Source organism: Rosa chinensis, chromosome 5 (assembly GCF_002994745.2).
Source record: "Rosa chinensis cultivar Old Blush chromosome 5, RchiOBHm-V2, whole genome shotgun sequence".
Lineage (NCBI taxonomy): Eukaryota > Viridiplantae > Streptophyta > Magnoliopsida > Rosales > Rosaceae > Rosa > Rosa chinensis.
This window is the reverse complement of record NC_037092.1, coordinates 23,596,515-23,617,239: the sequence shown is the minus strand read 5'-3', so window position 1 is coordinate 23,617,239 and position 20,725 is coordinate 23,596,515. Positions and strand designations below refer to the sequence as shown.

Genomic DNA, 20,725 nt, shown 5'->3' with positions numbered 1-20,725 from the left:
GAGAGAAATCAGGACTTTTAGCTTCACATTGGGTGAAATGGTTGGAGGAAGTGGTGGGATGTGGGATCAAATCTAGCTCTCCACCTGCCTTCCCAGCACCAACTATGCACCATCCTTTATTTGAACAATATGATATGCAAATGAACCTAGCAAAAACATGTGCCAATGAGTTGAGAACTAGTTTGTCACCGCCATGCTTACTGCCCCGGATCAAAACAACTGTCCCTTCTTATGAAGGTTAAGCAACATCTTCTCCTCGAGTTCATTCTTCCTGTAATTGATTGCTATAGAGTACTAATGCCGGTTTAACCCATGGATAAAAGCTTGAAGAGAAAATTGCATTAAAGATCAGAAAGTTGCTATTGCAAACAATGGGGTTCAAACGACTCATTGGGAACTTACTTGAATAGATGGTTTATTAAGATGGCCCAGATTGGATGTGGTCTGCCGAGGTTCTTGACCGAGCATCATAGTCTGTGGGTTGATAAGGCGGAAGGCATCAATGACCACCTTCCTCTTCACACTCTGAATTGGATCCACCACCACAGCAACAACATGTTGATTCAAAGCTTCAAAGCTCTAGAAAAGATTAAACGACGTTTCAAAAAAAAAAAAAGATTAAACATACAAGATAACGCATTTGGGTAGGTACATAACCAATAAACAGCTAAATCTCTAGTCAAGCTATCATCAATAAAGGAAGAATATTAAATCAATCCAAAAATGCAGGCACAGAGGAATGTTGTACACAAGCATAGCTTATTCTAATCCTTGGATCGGAAAGCCACAGAGGAAAACTATGATAAGAAAGTAGGCTGAAGCTTATGTAGAAAAATGCCTGATATAGCACCTACAATTTCCAATTATTTTCTTCATAACAATGGCATCAATACAGAAATATATGTGACATAAAACATCAAGAGAAACTAATAATCAACCAAAACCGATGCATGCTTACAAACTTGTATTATATCAAGAAGAAATAAATTTCTGTTAAATGAAAGAGGTAAAGTAATAAGACTACAACCTGCTGTGTATTAATGTCTACACCAGATAGCCAACAGCCAGATCTAGGATGCGAATGGTACCACCCTACAACCATCTCTGGTCTGTATTGCCAATAAAAAGAATACAAAAGTGAAATCTATGGGCATATCTAACGAGACTGCAGAATGCGAAAAGCAAGCCATGACAGATTTATGCAATCAACCAGTGTAGGTGGTCATCACCCATTATTACTTATCTCTTACACAAACTTCTTTTTTGACTCATAATCTCTCATGGATAATGAATCGTTCATTGGGATTAAGATTTTCCAAGGGAAAAACAAATACAAGATTCTTCTTATTCTAAATAGAGTTCCCTAATATGATTAGCTCGTTACACAAAAGGGTCCAACAGTGTCATAGTGTTCCTCATTAACTGTTAGAAATTTTCTGCCACAATCAATTGCATATAATTTTGCTCAAGCCACACACAAACAGAGCATCACAAGTTTATTACTAAAATTACAATTTCAACAACGAGTCTGCAGCTCATCATTAATCAAAGCTAAAGAGGACTTACCTTCCAATCTGCTTAAGCATATCGATCATGTTAGTCTGGAACACATGATCCACTGCTTCAACACTAACACCAGTACCACTCTGCGACATAGCAAAGACATCCACAACTCGAACAGTGTACTCATCCACAACTCAATTTTCTGTTCCATCCCCAATCAAAAAAAAAAAAAAAAAAACTAGAGGATCTATATCTTCATATGAGTATCATGCCAGTGATCCAATCCGTTCAATAAATTAAAGAAGGAACCACACAAAAGTGAAGAAACTTAAGAAACCCACTCACAAATACTTCAAAGACACAGAACCAAATCCATAAACTGAAAAGATTCAAATTACCTCGGAAACACGAAGCGCACTTCTTTCGCAGTTGCTCCGATTCGTCTTCGAAACGGGGGCCTTGAACTCTAGAACATTCACCATCTTTGAGCCCTAACCCCTCACACCAGTCTCTCCTCTTCGTTCTTAGTCGGGTGCTGGTTAGAGGTGGAGAAGGGTCAGGTTCTGGTTGGAGGCGGAGGCGGAGGCGGAGAAGGAAGAGGACGGTTCGGTGCCGTTCGGAGATAGAGGAGGAGGTTGGGTGCTGAACAGAAAGGAAACAAGAACTCAGATTCATGGAGCAGAAAGAGTGGATCTGAAGGACTCTCTCTCCTCCGTCACCATCTCCAACCACCGGAGTGGGCTCACCATAGCCACTATCTTCTTCACCTTCCTCCGATGAGTCAATGCCAGGAAATTTGGGAATGGAGGTAATCTTTGATTGGATTTCTGTGAATCGAAACGAAAAGGAAACCAAGGAAAAACTAAAGACGAATACGTCTGGGTGTTTGGTGATTTGAGATTTCAAATTGATTCAATTGGGGAAAAGTTGATTGAGCAGAAGGGTCTGATCCCTTGAGGAGACAGCTCGAAAAAAAAAGGAAAAAGACTATTTCGTCTATGTGTTGAAGTTAAACTTGAGTTTGGAAAAAGAGGGAAAGTTCCCGCTATATGCAATCAAATTAAGTATGTAGTTTGGCGCTTAGGCATTACTCATTCACACAACACAAATAAATAATTTTGGTTGTGGGAGCATGCAATCACTAGATATATCTCGATCAAAATTTGGAGGTTTTAGGAGGGAATAGGTGCCATTTTGGGGCAAATCTAGACACGTCCGAATCTTCCTAATATATCTTCCTTTATCATACAACAGAAAGTAAAAAACTGTTGTATGATATTTTGCAAGTTACACTCATACAACAGATATAACTATTCTGTTGTGCTATGTAGTTCCAATTTGGAGTCATATTTGAGTCGAGTTAGGAGGAAAATGTGCCACTCTTTTTTTTTCATTCACACAACAAACTATTCTTATAAGTGTTGTGCAATTACCTTCTAGCTAAAAACTTCAAAATTTTAACAGCCTTATACAACGAAAGTTTTTTAAATGTGTTGTATGATTCAATTTCCCTCATCACACAACAAAAAAAAAAAAATTCGTTGTGCAAAAAGTGTTGTGTGTTGAGGTTATTGGTGTAGTGCAGGGGGAGGAAGCATTTTGGCATGAATTCTTGGAATGGATTAGTTGATAAAGTAATCTGGGGTTCACATCCAAAACCAATTGGCAATGGATGGAGTGGCCCAAACCCTTATAAACCCATAGGCAAGGTCCCATTTTTCCCATGTGGGATGTATATATTCTCAACACGCCCCCGCACGTGTGGCGAATTTTCAAGCCATACACGTGGACAACTTTTGGGTGACGTGGAGCCCGTGTGGCGGTTAGGCATGCACACGTGGGTAACCTCGCTCTGATACCATGATAAAGTAATCTGGGGTTCACATCCAAAACCAATTGGCAATGGATGGAGTGGCCCAAACCCTTATAAACCCATAGGCAAGGTCCCATTTTTCCCATGTGGGATGTATATATTCTCAACATTAGTCTCTGAGCCTAGAAAACAATCGACCGTATATCTCAATATAAAAAAAAAAATTTAGTTGCTTGTTGTAGCTAAACTAGAGCAATGTGATTTCGGAAAAAATGCACTCCAACTGTCTGTAAGTTTGGCACCCAGAATTTTAAGCTTTATTCTTTCCAATGCCATCATCACCTGAGTTCAATCCAATCCTGCAGGGCTAAGAAAAGTCCAGCCATCCACTTGGTTACACTATTTTAACTGTTTTGGTCTCAGTTGTGTGATTGTGAATCCTTTTAGGTACAGTAGTATTAATGTGTAACAGGTGTTTGTTAAATTGCTTTTAAACGCCGTTTTATGATGATGCGCAGACTTCTGAGAGCTCAGAATTTGCCAGGAACACTTCCGTCAGAGTTGGCAAGGCTTCCCTATCTCCAACAAATGTAAGCACAAGAATACCTTAATTTGGTCATATTGAATCTTTTTTTCTAAATCTCTTAACATTAACTATTCTTTCTTTCTTCTGTAGTGACCTCGCCCGTAACTATCTGAATGGAACCATCCCTCCTCAATGGGGCTCCCTGCCACTAGTTAACATGTACTCTGTTTTCTCTCTATAAGCATGTGTGTGCGTGTGCGTGCGTGTGTGTGTGTGTGTGTGTGTGTGTGTGTGATAATCATGTTATGGTCTTCAGCCATGTTTACAATGTCGACCTTAAGCCATTTCTTTTAAAGACGAGGATTCTATTATTCTGAGAGTTAGTTGTTCATTTGATGGCCCCTGAGCATTGATGAGCCATTTGGGTAGTAGCATTTTGAGTATACTTAAGGGGGTTTTGTGCATTTCAAATTTGATCATGGCCATTTTATGTCACATATCCATTTCTTTCATACAAGTGGTTCTAACATTTGAGTAATGGTGCAGTTCTCTTGTTGGAAACCGCTTGACAGGTTCTATCCCCGTTGAGCTTGCAAATATTACCACCCTGAAAAGTTTGTGAGTTTTGACGAAATATTTGTTTCTTTTCCCCCTTGATTTATGGAGTTTTTGAATAAGTTTGTTAATTATTGAAATTGAATTTGTTTTGTGTGTAGGACCATGGATTTCAATTATTTCTCTGGAGGTCTTCCTTGGGAACTTGGATTTTTGCCGAGCATAGAAACACTGTAAGATGTACTATTAGAAATTTTACCCCTGATAACAAATAATTGGTATATATATAATTTCATTGCAGTAAACACATGCAGAATATTTTTTTTTTTTTTTCAGCAAATCAACCAATGTCATATCTTTATTTATAACTGCTTCCCCTTAATTTGTTAGCATTCTTACCTCGAACAATTTTACTGGGGAGTTGCCAGATACATTTGCAAAGCTTACCAAATTAAAAGACTTGTAAGCTCTTATTTTCTATTTCACATAAGGTTTCCTCACCCGACTTGGTCATTATTTCTCCCATTCTGAGAATAATTGGTATTTTTTTCCCATCATCATGCAGTCGGATTATTGACAATTCCTTTTCTGGGAAGATACCAAATTATATTCAAAACTGGACAAATCTTCACAAACTGTGAGTGATACTTGTTTCATACATGTCATCTGTTGCTTGATTCTGAATATTTTACTGTCACTAATCCAACTTGTGACTTGTTACAGAGGGATTCAGGCTAGTGGTTTGACCGGACCAATTCCTTCTGGAATTTCTCTCTTGACAAGTTTAACTGACCTGTTAGTTCGGCTCTTATGTCTTTATAAATTCAAATAGATTAGGAATTACAAAACTTTTGTTCATGCATCAATTTTAACATGCAGGAGAATTACTGACTTGAATGGACCTGAATCATCCTTTCCTCTACTTGAGGATATGAAAAACTTGAAGATACTGTGAGTTAATGCTTGGCAAACATTAATTAATGGTTGTACAAGAACCCCTTGTAAACTCAAAATTTTCGTTTTTCTGTGTTGCAGGATGTTGAGGAGTTGCAATATTAATGGACAGCTACCAGAATATTTTTCGTACATGACAGAGTTGACAACTTTGTTAGTGCAGAACTACCAGATATCTCTGTTCCTTTTTTTTTCTTTCTCCTTTCTCTGCGTTATAAACATGTTCTTTCCATATTTTATTATTCTACTAAGAAAGGAGGATCTTGGCATTATTGCATGATTTAGAAAATGTTAGAGGGAGTTCAAAAGATAGCTGTTGATAAGAGCATATTTATACGATATTAATAGCGTTAATCTCCATACTTTCTTTGTTAGTTTAGTGTATTTTCTAGTTATTTACTTTGTTTATTTGTTTTATAGGTGTCTTGGAGTAAAGAAGAAGAAAAGAAGTAAAAGAGGGATTGAAAAGCAAAATCGGGAAATCTGCCTGTGCAGATCAGTTAACTTCGACAGAGCACTGAGACCATCTCAGAACGATCCAGAGAATGATCTTTATATTGATGGAAAGCCTCGGATGTCTAGTTTCCAAATATTTTTACAGCTCATCAATATCATTTTTCTAAAGGAAGTTATGGCCGATTTAGTACAAAGAGGTCAGGCTGCGCGTGAATCTGAGGTTGGACGGGAATTTATGTTTCGAAGCCCAAATCACACCAAGAAGCCCGAGAACGAGTTTCTGCTTCATATTCCGACTTATGATGAACAAATGGCATGATGTGAATGGTTGGAATGAGTCATCAAGCTCAAACGCCAATAGGAAAACTCCACCTAAGCACGTGAACCCTAAATTCTTTTAGGTTTTGGATTTCCTAACCTTTAAGCATATAAAAGGAGATCAATCTGCAGCAGCGGCCCTCTCTCTTCCTCCCCTTCTTTAGTTAGTTTTATTTCTTCCATGTTTAGATAGTTTTTATTAGTTAGGGGGCTGCTTGAAGCCCCTAGACATGAACTACAAGATGATTTGATTTTTGATGTTATTTTCTGTTAATCCAAGATGAGACTTTTGTTTACTACTTTTCCATTGATGAATTCTTGCTTGTATGCTTTGAGTGCATGCTTAGTATGCATGTTAGGGTTCTAATTCTTTGATTGTTTGATGCCTGTGTCAATAGTTGGACTCCTCAAACCTTCTAGAGAAGCAATTGTTAGTTTTCACTATCAAGTAAACTAAGTCCTAGGTTTAGCAAGGCGCTAAGTTTATTGCGATGCCTAGTGATGTCTCAAACTCTTTTAGACCTTAATGATCTCTGCATGTTTAATCTAATAAGCGTACCTTTAGGTTGCATTGTTAGGGAATAGTCTAGGTGTAGAGCACTTCCTGCCTAGCGTACGAAGTAAGAAAGGGTAATAGGTTGTGTTCAAGCATACCGAGCCAACCTGAGCATCTTTATCTAGATTAATTGAATTAGGATTGAACAAATTGTCTTGTGTGTGATTGTTGGGGGTGGATGCATCTTCCCTAGCTAGCTTTATTCTCTTGATATCAACCAATCTCAAATCTGTTTCAGTTTCGTTTTTCTTTCTGTTCTCTGTCTTTTTGTATTTTATTTTTATAGTAAACGATATCCAAAAATCACCAAATTTTGTGTACTGGACGCCCTGTGTGTCCAGTATATCCCTGTAAATTTTGGTAATTTTCTGAGTAGTTTAAATTAGGTTTTTAATTAGATTTTCGACTGCTGTTCGCTAGGAACAGTGGTCACTTTTGTGACATTATTTTGAGTAGTTATAACCTTAGTCCTCTGCGGGAAAGACCCTTGTTTACCCTTGCTACAATTGACAATCTTAAGTGTGAATAAGGAAAATCAATAGCTTAAAAATTTAGCTATCAATTTTTGGCGCCGTGTCGCCGGGGACCATTGTGTTCTAATTACTTGTGTTCTTGGTTTCTATTTTGTTTGTTTGTGTATGTATTACTAACTTGATTTTTTATTTTCTTTGTTTCAGATGTGGCATCAAGCTTATGAGGCATGTTCCATATGCTCCATGGTCGGGCATTCAGCGGAGACATGTCCAAACGTGCAATATCAAAGTGACTTTCATCAAAGTAGCATGTTTGGAGGATATCAAGCAAACCAAGGGCATTGGAATGATCATTATGCCCCTGCATACAATCTGGCATGGGAATATCCTCCACACTCTGAGTGTAATGGCTACTCAAATATCCAACAAGGATCCTTTAATGATGTTGAAGCTTCTTCGTTATCATACCATGATTATCAATCACCAACACCTCAAGGTGAATCTCTTGAAGAATTAGTTGCTTCTATGACTAAAAATGTTTCTTCCTTTTCGCAGATTGTGGATTCTTATATCCAAGACATGAAAACTTATGAGGAAAATATGGAAATTTATGACCAAAGTTTTAATGAATCTGCTAAGAACATTGGGCAACATGTGGAGACAATTTTGGCATGCTTGAATCAAGAGTCAAAGGAGCAAGAACCAAGTCAAGAAACTTCCACGAATGAGGATGATGATTGGCCGGCAGTTGATGAGATTTTAGAGACCATGGTACCGCAAGAGCACCCTCCTACACCTATGACAACTCTATGGGAGCCCCCTACAGCTACAACCTTACTTCAACCTCATGATGCACCACTTGAATTAATATTTGATGAGGATGAAGGCTTGGATTTGGATGAGCCCCATGAAGAGAAACTCAAGGTCGTGACTTGTGAGGATTATGCAGTACGATACACAACCGAGCTTGAAGCTTGTGCATATAGTGATGATGAGGATTCTTTCAATGAGGAACTTCAAATTGAGTTTAATGACAATGCGTTCCACATGCCGGAAGCAATCACAATACATCATGAGGTTCAAGAAAATTACAAGGATGACATAGGTGATTGCTTAGAGAAGGAGACCATCAAAGCTCCTATGTTTGGGCCTCTACTTCCAGCACATGGAAGACCACCAAATTTTTCCTTCCCACATTCAAGTGCTCCACATGCTCCCTCCATCCAAGCACCATTTGATTTCTTTGAACATGTGGAGATGGTGATAAATGAATATCCAAACTCCGATAAGGCGATTCTTCTAACCATGCTTGGTGGATTTAAGAAGCACAGGAGACAATGGAAGAAGAGAAAGAAAAAGAAGAGCATCAAATCATATCTTTCCATTGCTCCTAAGGTACCCAAGTTGCTGTCAAGAGACCATGAAACTTCACTGAAGAGAGTCAAGCATTTGATGGAACCAAGACCTAAACCTCCAGATTACTCTTGATGAAGAGTTGCTTTGTCAGGCTGAAGACTTTAAAACAAGCGCTTGTTGGGAGGCAACCCAAACTTTTTTCATTTTTAATTTGATTCTTGTTAGTTCGTTTTAATGTGTTTTGTGAGTGTGCAGGTGCACCCATTAAGAAAGGCTCGGAAGTTGCACTTTCCTGCTCGAAAACAGAGTGCCGGCTGTGCAGTCAGTCAACTTTGGATGGCTTCCTTTTTTAGCTCCGATGGAACCAGCAGACGTACCATATATGCATAGAAAGATCTCTGAGTCTAGTTTTTGTATGTTTTTACAGAACTGGATTCGGAGTTCTTATGCGTTCCCAGTTCCACTTTGAGTACAGTAAGGTCAGTCCAGCAAAACAGGAACTTGTGCAGTTGGGTCATATAAAAAGCAAAACAGGAAACACTTTCGGGGGTCCAATGAGGAAAAATCTTATATGAACTTAAAGCTTGAGATGTCTACTTCAAAATTAATCTAGATCATCATCTCCATTGGAGCGCCGTAACCCTTCAGAATTGAGGTTTGAATGGGTAAAGGTCCTTTTCTCAGCTTTTCTGTGCACAATTCTGTTTTTCGTCTAACTTTGCAGGGCTGCCATTTTCGATCTATTTGGAGTTAGGAGACGTGCCACTTATGCACGGACAGCTTGTAACACCAATTTTCAGCTCCCAGTAGCAGCTCATCCATCCAGCGGTCCCTGCAGAAGTTATAAGGGCTGGAAGTTGGCCTCATGACACAAAATTTCGACCTTTTGGAGTTTATATAGCACTAAACTTACATTTTGGAAGTCAAGGCCTTGTGCCTTGAAGATGGTGTCTAACTTTGGTCTTCTCCAAAGGTCATGAGCAGCGGGAGATCTACAAGGGGGAGCTTTTCTATAACCTTTCTTATCTTCCTACTTGCCCACTTTTGGATTTTCTTTCTCTATGCTATCCTTGTGCATTGCGAGTTATATTGCCATACATTGAGGACAATGTCTAATCTAAGTGTGGGGGAGGGAAATACAAATTTATCAATTTGCTTTTGAGTCATTCTTTGTTTACCAAAAAAAAAAAACAAAAAAGATCCAGTTTTAGGTTTTATTTTTTTCAAAGTCTTAGGAGTCTTCCAACTCTATGATGGGCATGAACTTTTTACGGATTTATATTTTGGTCACAAAAGGAGTGCAGGCATGTGTTAGATTCTTGATTTCAAATAATTGTTAATAGATTTTGATGATTATTGTGCTTGATTTTTATACATTGATGGTTGGATTAATGTAACACTTGAGAATTGATGGATGCATGCTATGACAGGTTAAACTTGATTTAAACCCTTGTGAGCCTTTGAGCCTGTATATGTGCTATTTCTTTTCTGAGTGCTTAGTATAGAATCATCTTATTTTCTTGACGAGGATTTTGCATGATCTCATCTTTTATTCATCTTGGTTGAGACTCGGATTCAACTTGCATATTTTATAAGGACAAATGCTAGAACTTGCCCCAAAGCCTCTTGAAGCGTATGGTTGAATTGCATGATGGATGGGAAGGGATAAAGGCACTAGGATTACCACCATAGCCAAATTAACATGTGTCCCTTTTATGCATACAAGATGTGCAATCCCCTAGTTAACCCCCTTGTGCCTACATTAAGCCTTTTTGTTTCATCACCACAAATTCCTTAACCCTAAGCTTAGTATAGATTTATCCTTACCCTATTCTAAGGAATTAGTGGAGCAAATATTTTTAGAGATATATGTATGTTCAAGGTACTTTTGTAAGCAAGTGTGGGGGTAAGACTTGTCCATAAAAAAATATATATGTGTTGCCGAAAAGAAAAAAAAACATACTGCAAAAAAAAAAAAAAAAAAAAAAAATTAGTGTGCATGGATTTTAGTCCCCCTTTGTGAATAAGGAGGTTGCTTTGAATTGAAGGCCTGTTCAAGAAAATTTGGTCTTTGTCCTATTTCACAAGTGTTAAAAGAAATGTTAGAATGAAGCAAAGGCCCAAAAAGATGACATCTGGCCTTGGAAAAAAAAATTATTTGCTTCATGTTCAAACATTGATTACCTTGAAGAGTTTCAAGATTCTTTTATCTCTTATGTTCTTCTAGTGCTCCACTAGGTTCTTTAGGATCTTTGAATTTCCTATCCTTTCTTTCTTCTAATCTTAACCCTTGGCCCATTACAACCCTGAATAAAGACCTTGTTGATCTTTGAAGTTGTGCATTCGATTTGTGGAGACTTGTGTGGAGGGGTGAGCATATGGTGTCACTGGCCTTTCGTCCGAGTTTTGGCATTCCAATCATGGGATCATATGTAACAAAAAAAATTTCAGAAAAAAAAAGCCTTTCTTTCTTGTTATCATATGTGAGCTATTTGTTTGTCTTATTATATCATTCCTCTCACATATAACTTGAGTGAAATCTATGCTTATACATCAAGTCAGAAAATCATGAGTGAAAAGAAATTGAGAGCATCTTTGTGAGAAATTGAGTTGACGCTTGTTTGACACATGAATAAGTTGGTTCTTCTTTGTTGCACTAGTTTGATTGTTCATGTATTATAACTTTAGCACTATGGTTATCAAAATAAATTAGCTTTTAAGTGAGGTTATGAATTCTGACATGTGGTTGTGTGAATTTTGTTGACCATACTTGTGGGCATTATAAGTTCTCTGAGATGTTTGGAAGATATTAGGTCCGTGTCTTTTGTTCTAGTTAGTTCTTTGTTTGCTAGGGACTAGCAAAGTCTAAGTGTGGGGGTATTTGATAAGAGCATATTTATACGATATTAATAGCGTTAATCTCCATACTTTCTTTGTTAGTTTAGTGTATTTTCTAGTTATTTACTTTGTTTATTTGTTTTATAGGTGTCTTGGAGTAAAGAAGAAGAAAAGAAGTAAAAGAGGGATTGAAAAGCAAAATCGGGAAATCTGCCTATGCAGATCAGTTAACTTCGACAGAGCACTGAGACCATCTCAGAACGATCCAGAGAATGATCTTTATATTGATGGAAAGCCTCGGATGTCTAGTTTCCAAATATTTTTACAGCTCATCAATATCATTTTTCTAAAGGAAGTTATGGCCGATTTAGTACAAAGAGGTCAGGCTGCGCGTGAATCTGAGGTTGGACGGGAATTTATGTTTCGAAGCCCAAATCACACCAAGAAGCCCGAGAACGAGTTTCTGCTTCATATTCCGACTTATGATGAACAAATGGCATGATGTGAATGGTTGGAATGAGTCATCAAGCTCAAACGCCAATAGGAAAACTCCACCTAAGCACGTGAACCCTAAATTCTTTTAGGTTTTGGATTTCCTAACCTTTAAGCATATAAAAGGAGATCAATCTGCAGCAGCGGCCCTCTCTCTTCCTCCCCTTCTTTAGTTAGTTTTATTTCTTCCATGTTTAGATAGTTTTTATTAGTTAGGGGGCTGCTTGAAGCCCCTAGACATGAACTACAAGATGATTTGATTTTTGATGTTATTTTCTGTTAATCCAAGATGAGACTTTTGTTTACTACTTTTCCATTGATGAATTCTTGCTTGTATGCTTTGAGTGCATGCTTAGTATGCATGTTAGGGTTCTAATTCTTTGATTGTTTGATGCCTGTGTCAATAGTTGGACTCCTCAAACCTTCTAGAGAAGCAATTGTTAGTTTTCACTATCAAGTAAACTAAGTCCTAGGTTTAGCAAGGCGCTAAGTTTATTGCGATGCCTAGTGATGTCTCAAACTCTTTTAGACCTTAATGATCTCTGCATGTTTAATCTAATAAGCGTACCTTTAGGTTGCATTGTTAGGGAATAGTCTAGGTGTAGAGCACTTCCTGCCTAGCGTACGAAGTAAGAAAGGGTAATAGGTTGTGTTCAAGCGTACCGAGCCAACCTGAGCATCTTTATCTAGATTAATTGAATTAGGATTGAACAAATTGTCTTGTGTGTGATTGTTGGGGGTGGATGCATCTTCCCTAGCTAGCTTTATTCTCTTGATATCAACCAATCTCAAATCTGTTTCAGTTTCGTTTTTCTTTCTGTTCTCTGTCTTTTTGTATTTTATTTTTATAGTAAACGATATCCAAAAATTACCAAATTTTGTGTGCTGGATGCCCTGTGTGTCCAGTACATCCCTGTAAATTTTCGTAATTTTCTGAGTAGTTTAAATTAGGTTTTTAATTAGATTTTCGAATGCTGTTCGCTAGGAACAGTGGTCACTTTTGTGACATTATTTTGAGTAGTTATAACCTTAGTCCTCTGCGGGAAAGACCCTTGTTTACCCTTGCTACAATTGACAATCTTAAGTGTGAATAAGGAAAATCAATAGCTTATAAATTTAGCTATCAGCTGTACCGACTCCACAAGCACTGTAATCGAAGGCTAGGAAGAAAGCCTTGTGTGTGTGTGAGTGAGTGAAAGAGAGCAATCTTTTTTTTGGTGGAGGACACAGAAAAGTTAAATAGAGACAGGGAATAGTGGAAATGGAAAAAAGAGGAAGAAGATAGAATTTTAAGGAGTTGTAGAAATTCTACCCCCTGAAATTGGCATATCCTACAGGACTATCATATAATTCATTGCTTGTATTTTACTGGCATTTCTACCATTACCCTTTGTCTCTAAAAATATACATTATCCTCTTGTGCATAGAATCTAGTTGAATCTTTCCCATCCTTATATCCTTCGAGAATTGGTAGCTGGAAAATGGATTTCATTGATTGTAGAAACTTTGCATCATCTCTGACTGCTTGCATCACATGTTGATTAACCAACCACATATGGTAATCATGTTTCAGGGTTTGGTTCCGGTAGATTACCTTTTCGGTTAAACAATATATAATTCTACTTTGAATTCAAGTGACCTGATAACTGTCCTTTAAGTGGAGAATACAATATTCGAAAGGCTTTATCAGTTAACTTCAAACTTTTGTTCTTTGCTTCTCACAAAATGTGGTGATGTGTGCGTGCATGTACGTGATTCATTTAAGGCCTTTTCATTTTGCTGTTCAAAAAATATTTAATTGGTATATTTCCTGGAAAGATTTTTATTTTTGAAGTGTATATATTGTTCTCTTATTTAAATGCATTTGACATTGGTTTGTTTGCAGAGACCTAAGCTTCAACAAGCTAACTGGAAAAGTCCCAAGGAGCTTTGTTGCTCCAACGAATAATTTGGATTACATGTAAGCAATTTGTAACAGATCTAGACGACCTTGTGATGCAGGCAGGCATTCAAGATGAAAATACTGATCTCTTGCATGCAGTCGTACTTTAAGCAAACCTATTGGCTATTGAGCATAAAATTCTTGATAACCAACACTACATTCTTTACTGATTTTTTCTGGTACTAATTGTTTAGATTCTTAACTGGAAATTTGCTGAATGGATCTGAGCCTCTGTGGATGGTAGGAGAAAACGTGTAAGGTTCTCTTCCCAATGCTAATATTTTGTTACTTGATAATGGAATTTATTCTATCTCTTACGAGGTATTGTATAATGGTGCACATTTGGTGACTTAGAATTTGGGATCTTGGTTTGCTCTTATAGACATGGGACAGGCATTAAATGTGCATTATGTATATTCTCTATGTGCAGTGATCTTTCATATAACAATTTCACTATCACCTCAGGGCCTGTAAATTGTCAGCCACAAGCCGGCTGGTAAGAAAGTTTTCATTATCCTCAAATCTGGTCGTTTTGTATTTGTAAATTACGCTTAACTTTTCAATTTGTGTTAATAATCTCTACAGGAACTTGTTTTCAAGCTCTTCAAAGGGCAACAGTTTGTAAGCTTCAAATTAATCTTCTGAAATCATGCATTATATCTCTAAGGTTAAATTTCTTCTATGGTATTTGATGTATTGGTACTTGGAAAATTTGGTACCTAGTCAATAAAAGAGGTATCCTCCGATAGACCATTTGGTATCAAATGCTAGATTTTTTTCAGAAATGGTGAAAAATTGAAGAAGATGAAGAACAAGGTATGAACAAATTGAAGAAGCTAAACAACGGAATCTACCTTCTCTGCTTGTTATCTTTTGGTAATTGTATAAGGCTTTCGTGATTACAAGAAATTAAGGAATTTCCCTTGTTTTTATTTTAACTCACTATTAAGCCAAGACTAACTGATTTCACTAACTACTCTATAGCAATTGAACGTGTGTCCTCTTCTGGAACCATCATGGAGATAAGCTGTGAGGATTAGATTCATTACTAAGCTAGCTTAGCTTCATTTTCTTCATTCCCAATTATACGCTTTACACCAAATGGTCTAACGGAGGATAACTTCAAGTACCAAGTGGTCTCTTTTATTGACTAGGTGCAAATTGTCCAAATAGCAATACCTTAGCTACCATAGAAGGAATTTAACCCATTCCATAGTGTATATCTTAATTCTTACTATACAGCTGATTTTCATTTATGATGTTATCTTGCTGACATTCTTTGGATCACTATTATTTAATCTGCAGAGCTGTTTCATGTTTGAGCAATAAAACTACAACATGTTCAAAAAGTAAGTTTGGTTTCTATGAACTTATATCCTTCAGACATACATATATGTGAGTTTCGATTAGTAGTTTACATTTTGAGTAATTTGATCTTCATGTTAATCCAACTTAAGTCACTTAATATGATTGGTGAATTTGTGTATGTAGATTTCTGGTAAACTCTTTTCAGTGATTTTTACTGTATAGTTCAAAAAGTACATTTCCTCCTAAGAGGCAATTGAAATGATTGACTTAGAAATTTCATCAACCTGAATTTGCAGTTGCTCAGTCCTCCCTCTAACCATTCCATCCCAAAAAGAAACAGTATATATAATTGGCTTTATCTTTTTCAAACAATTAATACCTCCTTAAAAAGTTGATCTTTTGACCAAAAGTATGTACCATGGATTTTTAGATTGTTATTTATTTTTGGCGTGTTTTAATTTGTGCCCCTTCAGTTCTATGCCATTAGACGGTTGCTTAGGTATTGCCATAAGCTTTCAAGCATTGATTTATCTTCTTTGAGTTCTTTGGGGTTCTGGAGATAAGGGGATTAGAATGGTTCAGGGCGTTTAAGAGATTTATGATTCCGGGGTTTTATTTGGGATAAACTGGTGCTACTGTTACTCAACGGTGACAGTTGCTGTATGGTGTAACCGATTACATTAAGAGGGGGAGTGTGCGTGCAACTAGAGTTACAATTGCAAGGGACTTGATTTAAAACAAATGATAGTTGAATGCTAGCTTCAGGATAAGATTATGAATTTTTACAATGCACGAGGGAGCTATAATTAAATTTCTCTATGATGCAGAACAGATGGCGGTCCAATTTCAAGAACAATTGGATCGTGCTAAAGGTGGAAAACGAAAAGTGACTAGTAGACGTGAAATGGGCCTCCGGAGTCCGATTGGGACGCACTTTACCTTTCCGGAAAGGGAATCGCGCCAGAAATCAAACTCGTCGCTTTGCCACGACCTGTGACCTTTTTCGGGCTTTCGGGGTCGTTTAGGGCCTCAAAACTGCATTTTTCTATTTTACCCGTTTTTGGTTTTCTTAGTTATTTTTGGGTTGTTTTCGTTTTTATCCATGGGCCTTAGGGTTTCGTTGTTAGTCGCCCTAGGGTACTTTTCTCTTATTGCGGCTGCAGAACGTATCTTTTATCTTTTATCAATAAAATTGAGATTATTCTCTTTTATCTCGGGTGGACTCCAGAATCCTTTGCTTAGGTTTATTGCTGGTAAACCTAGTTATCAATCCGACTGCGTCACTCTTGTTCGGATTCTAATCACTTGTTGCACAGGATGGTACTCTCTCAATATAAATTGTGGAGGAAGTGGAGTAACAATTGATGGAACAACATATGATGAGGATACAGTTGCAAATGGACTTCATCATATTATATGAGCAGCACAAATTGGGTGTCAAGCAGCACTGGTTACTTCCCTGATGATGACAGTTCTACAGACCACTTTACTTGGTCCAATAATTCATCTAGACTCTCTATGGTCAATGGTCAACTATACACGACTGCGCGCCTTTCTCCCATCTCTCTAACTTATTATGGGTTTTGCCTGCTGAATGGAAACTACACAGTAAACCTCCATTTTGCAGAGATAATGTTTACAAATGGTCCAACATATAGCAGCTTGGGAAGGCGCATATTTGATGTTTACATTCAGTTAGCTAATTATATACACTTTATTTATTTATTTTTAAATCAACCGTATAAGTGTCTGAAATGTTAAGCTAGTAACTGTATAAGTATATTGCAGGGCATACGAGTGCTGAAGGATTTCAATATTGCAGATGAGGCAGGTGGGGCTGGTAAGGCAGTCATAAAAGAGTATATTGCTGCTGTAACTACTAATACCTTGGAGATCAGTTTCTTTTGGGCTGGGAAAGGAACCACAGGTCTCCCTGTAAGAGGAGTTTATGGTCCTCTTATCTCTGCCATATCTGTGGTTCCAGCAGGTGATTTTGCACTGCTATGTCTTTTAGTTAAGCTCTGTCAACTATTGGAAATTTCTAATAAGTAAATTTACGTGTTAGGCACTTAGGCGTTCAGTAACTCAACCGTTTTGGAAGTTCGACCTGAGTGGCGCACATTGCTTCATATTTTGAACAATATTAAATTTCCCTCTTAAACAACTGCTAAATGCATTTTTTTTCTCTAGGTGTTTTATTTTAAAACGCAATACATTCCACGTGAAGGTTGTTTATAAGTACTGCATAAATATTTCCTTTTTCACCTAAGGATACTATATAATGTAAAGCATCAAAATAACCTTTGACTGCAAATTCATTACATTTCACTTATTGAAAACTTATATAAAGGTTCCACCAAAGGGTATCCGGCCCTAAAACTCTTTTCTCTTTCTTTCAGACTTTGAACCCCCTGCAGAAACCCCGTCAGGACCCATATCAATGAGGTTATCTATAGGTGCAGTGGTTGGAAGTATGGCTGCCGGGGGAGTATTACTTGTATTGCTGATTTTGGGTTATCTTTGGTGGAGAGGCTATCTAAGACGAGAAAGGACTTTGGAGCAAGGTATTTGCGGTTGATTTTGTTACAATGGTTTTGTTACTTTTTCAAATTTAAGATGAATATATACATTTCTCTATATGGCTTTACATCACATATAACATGTGCCTGTAATGGTTTTCATACTGATCTTCTCATTCTCTAACACTAAACATCTTACATACTTGACGCTTACTTGTATTGCTAAGAATTGAGTTTGAGTGAACTTTAGGCCACAAATCAGCTCAAGATATCAAAATCTAAGAATGCCATCATCCTAAAATTTTCGGGAACAATCTCTAAGAATTTGCTTCTTCCACAGATTTAAAAGGAGTTGACCTGCAAACGGGTAGATTTAGCTTGAGACAAATCAAAGATGCCGCAGGAAACTTTGACATAGCCAACAAGATTGGAGAAGGTGATTTTGGTCCTGTTTACAAGGTATTCTTCCGAACCAATAATTTCTATTATTTGTTGCATTTAAGCTTCTTTAATAATTGAAGTCTCTTTCTCTTTTTAGTGAAGGGGATTTTGACTATGTATTATGAATGCAGGGCCAACTATCTGATGGCACTGTAATTGCTGTTAAGCAACTTTCTGCCAAATCAAAGCAAGGAAATCGTGAATTTGTGAATGAGATTGGCATGATTTCTGCTCTGCAACACCCTCATCTTGTCAAGCTCTATGGATGCTGCATTGAAGGAAATCAGTTGTTGCTTGTCTATGAGTACATGGAAAATAACAGTGTTGGACGTGCCTTGTTTGGTTAGTATTTTCCTAGCATAATCTTTTCCAAACTTAATTTTTTTTTTTTTCATGCAAGTCGTTATTCAGAGATTTTATAGTAAGATATAACTACATTTTATTGATTTGATAAATTGAAGGTGCAAAAGAAAGTCAGTTGAAGTTAGATTGGTCAACAAGGCACAGGATTTGTGTTGGTATAGCAAAAGGTTTGGCTTACCTTCATGAAGAATCACAGTTGAAGATCGTTCATAGAGACATCAAAGCTACTAATGTGCTACTTGATAAAAATCTTTACCCTAAGATATCTGACTTTGGCCTAGCCAAGCTTGTTGAAGATGATAGTACCCATATAATTAAGCATTAGGATTGCTGGAACTCAGTAAGTCCCTTTCTTTCAACTTCTTTTCTTTTCCAGATCAAAAAGTAAATATTTAACGCTTCCTAGCTTTCGATCTTTAAAATCCACCCCAATAGGGAAGAAAAAGGTTGGCAAATAAAAAAAGTAGAGCAAAGTGAGAGGTCTCTTTACCTAATATACGTACACAACTGTTATTGTTATCAGAAAATTTCCAGAAAAATCCTTTAAGCTAGGGTTTGTTGCTACTTTTTATCTTAAGCATTCCATTAGAAAAATCCTACTCTCAGGTAATTACAACTTTTACGATTTCTTTAAATTCGAGGTGAGGAATTCAATTCATGTGTTATTTCATGATTTGACAGTGGATATATGGCACCTGAATATGCAATGCGGGGTTATCTGACTGATAAAGCAGATGTGTATAGTTTTGGAATTCTTGTGTTGGAAATGGTCAGTGGAAGGAGCAACACAACTTACCACTCCAAGGGAGAGTGCTTCTACATTCTTGATTGGGCAACATTAAGAACATAGCTCCTTATTTAATTTGAATTTTGTTGGTCCGCTATTTATTTCCATTTAGATTAATAGTGTGCACATTTGCTTTTTTATTTTCATCAGGAACCAATATCTAGTACTCAACCTTCATTTGCTACTTATTAGTTTTAAACGTCTCTTCAGCTTGCCGTTCATCTTTCTTAATATCAGATCTTATATAGTGACCAGTAGCACTCTTGGAGATGTTTGTATACATCTATTATCAAAAAATAAAAGATTTCACTTGTTATATCTTGTCCTCGGAATAAAAGAGGCTTTCTGTCCCCTATCATACTTTAATCAGTGAAACGAAATTTAACATAAACACATAGAAAACTTAATTATATTTTGTTGTTTGCGCTTTCCTGTTTCTAGGCACTTCTTCTAAAAGAGAAAGGAAGTTTGTTAGACCTAGTCGATCCAAGGTTGGGCTCAGATTTTAACAAAGAAGACGTGATGATTACCATCAATGTGGCTCTCCTTTGCTGTAATGTCTCTGCAGCACTTAGGCCTGCCATGTCTTCAGTGGTGAGCATGCTTGAAGGTAGGGCTCGTGTTGAGGAATTAGTCTTAGATTCAAGTGCCTCATCTCATGAGATCAGTGAAACAAGGAAACATTTTGAGTCCAATTACTCATTGGAGACCATCGCTGGGAGTACTAAGAGACAAACGATGTCAATCGAAGAGGCATGCACTTCACCGACATCTGTTCAAGATCATCCAATCAATCCTCATTCAGATTACTGGGAGAACAGAAATTAAAGCCTTAGCAAACTGTCCTTATGAGTTGACAGTGTAGCCAAACCCTTGCATCAGACATACATATTTACAAACCGTTTCTACTTTCACTTATACTTTTTGTTTTGATTGGAAAGTAAAAACATTGAAGATAATACTAAAAACGTTTCTCCAGCTTATAGTAACTGGAAATTGTGAAATCAATTGTTCACACTTCGAAATTGTGAAATCAATTGTTCACACTTCACAGCGCCTTGCCTGGGGAAGGCAATTTGATACCATGAGTATTGAACTATTGACAACTCATCAACTAATTAATTCTTTCTCTCTTCCCTCCCTTCCTTCTTGTAGTGAGGAGGAAATAGAGGATTGATGTTGTTTGGATACCTTATGTACATTTGCCATCTCTAGCATTGCTTCTTGAATTAATGAACATCTATTTTTCTTTTGGTCAGAGATGATTATGATCTCTGCATTGGATAATCCTTCGAATTTAACTTTGTTCAGAGAGGACGGCGTTACAATGACATGTCACGGTTCGTATTTGAATGTTTTTGTACAAGTTTTTCCCGTTTGTTAGACAAATAATGTGATCGGTGCTATAGGCTAGGAATGGCGTCTTCTGCAATATACGAATCTTGAGGGGACAAACTTTATTAGACCGAGTATTCATCATCAAGATAAGGTCATTTACAAAGCTTTTCTGATCTCAGAACAGTCC

The 20,725-nt window shown here is 37.3% G+C and overlaps 2 pseudogenes; one reads left to right on the top strand and one right to left on the bottom strand.

Annotated features, from left to right (window-relative positions):
- Nucleotides 1-210: 210 nt before the first annotated feature.
- Nucleotides 211-2,178, bottom strand: LOC112203466 (annotated as a pseudogene).
- Nucleotides 2,179-17,530: 15,352 nt separating this feature from the next.
- LOC112168333 lies at nt 17,531-20,028 on the top strand (annotated as a pseudogene).
- Nucleotides 20,029-20,725: the final 697 nt, after the last annotated feature.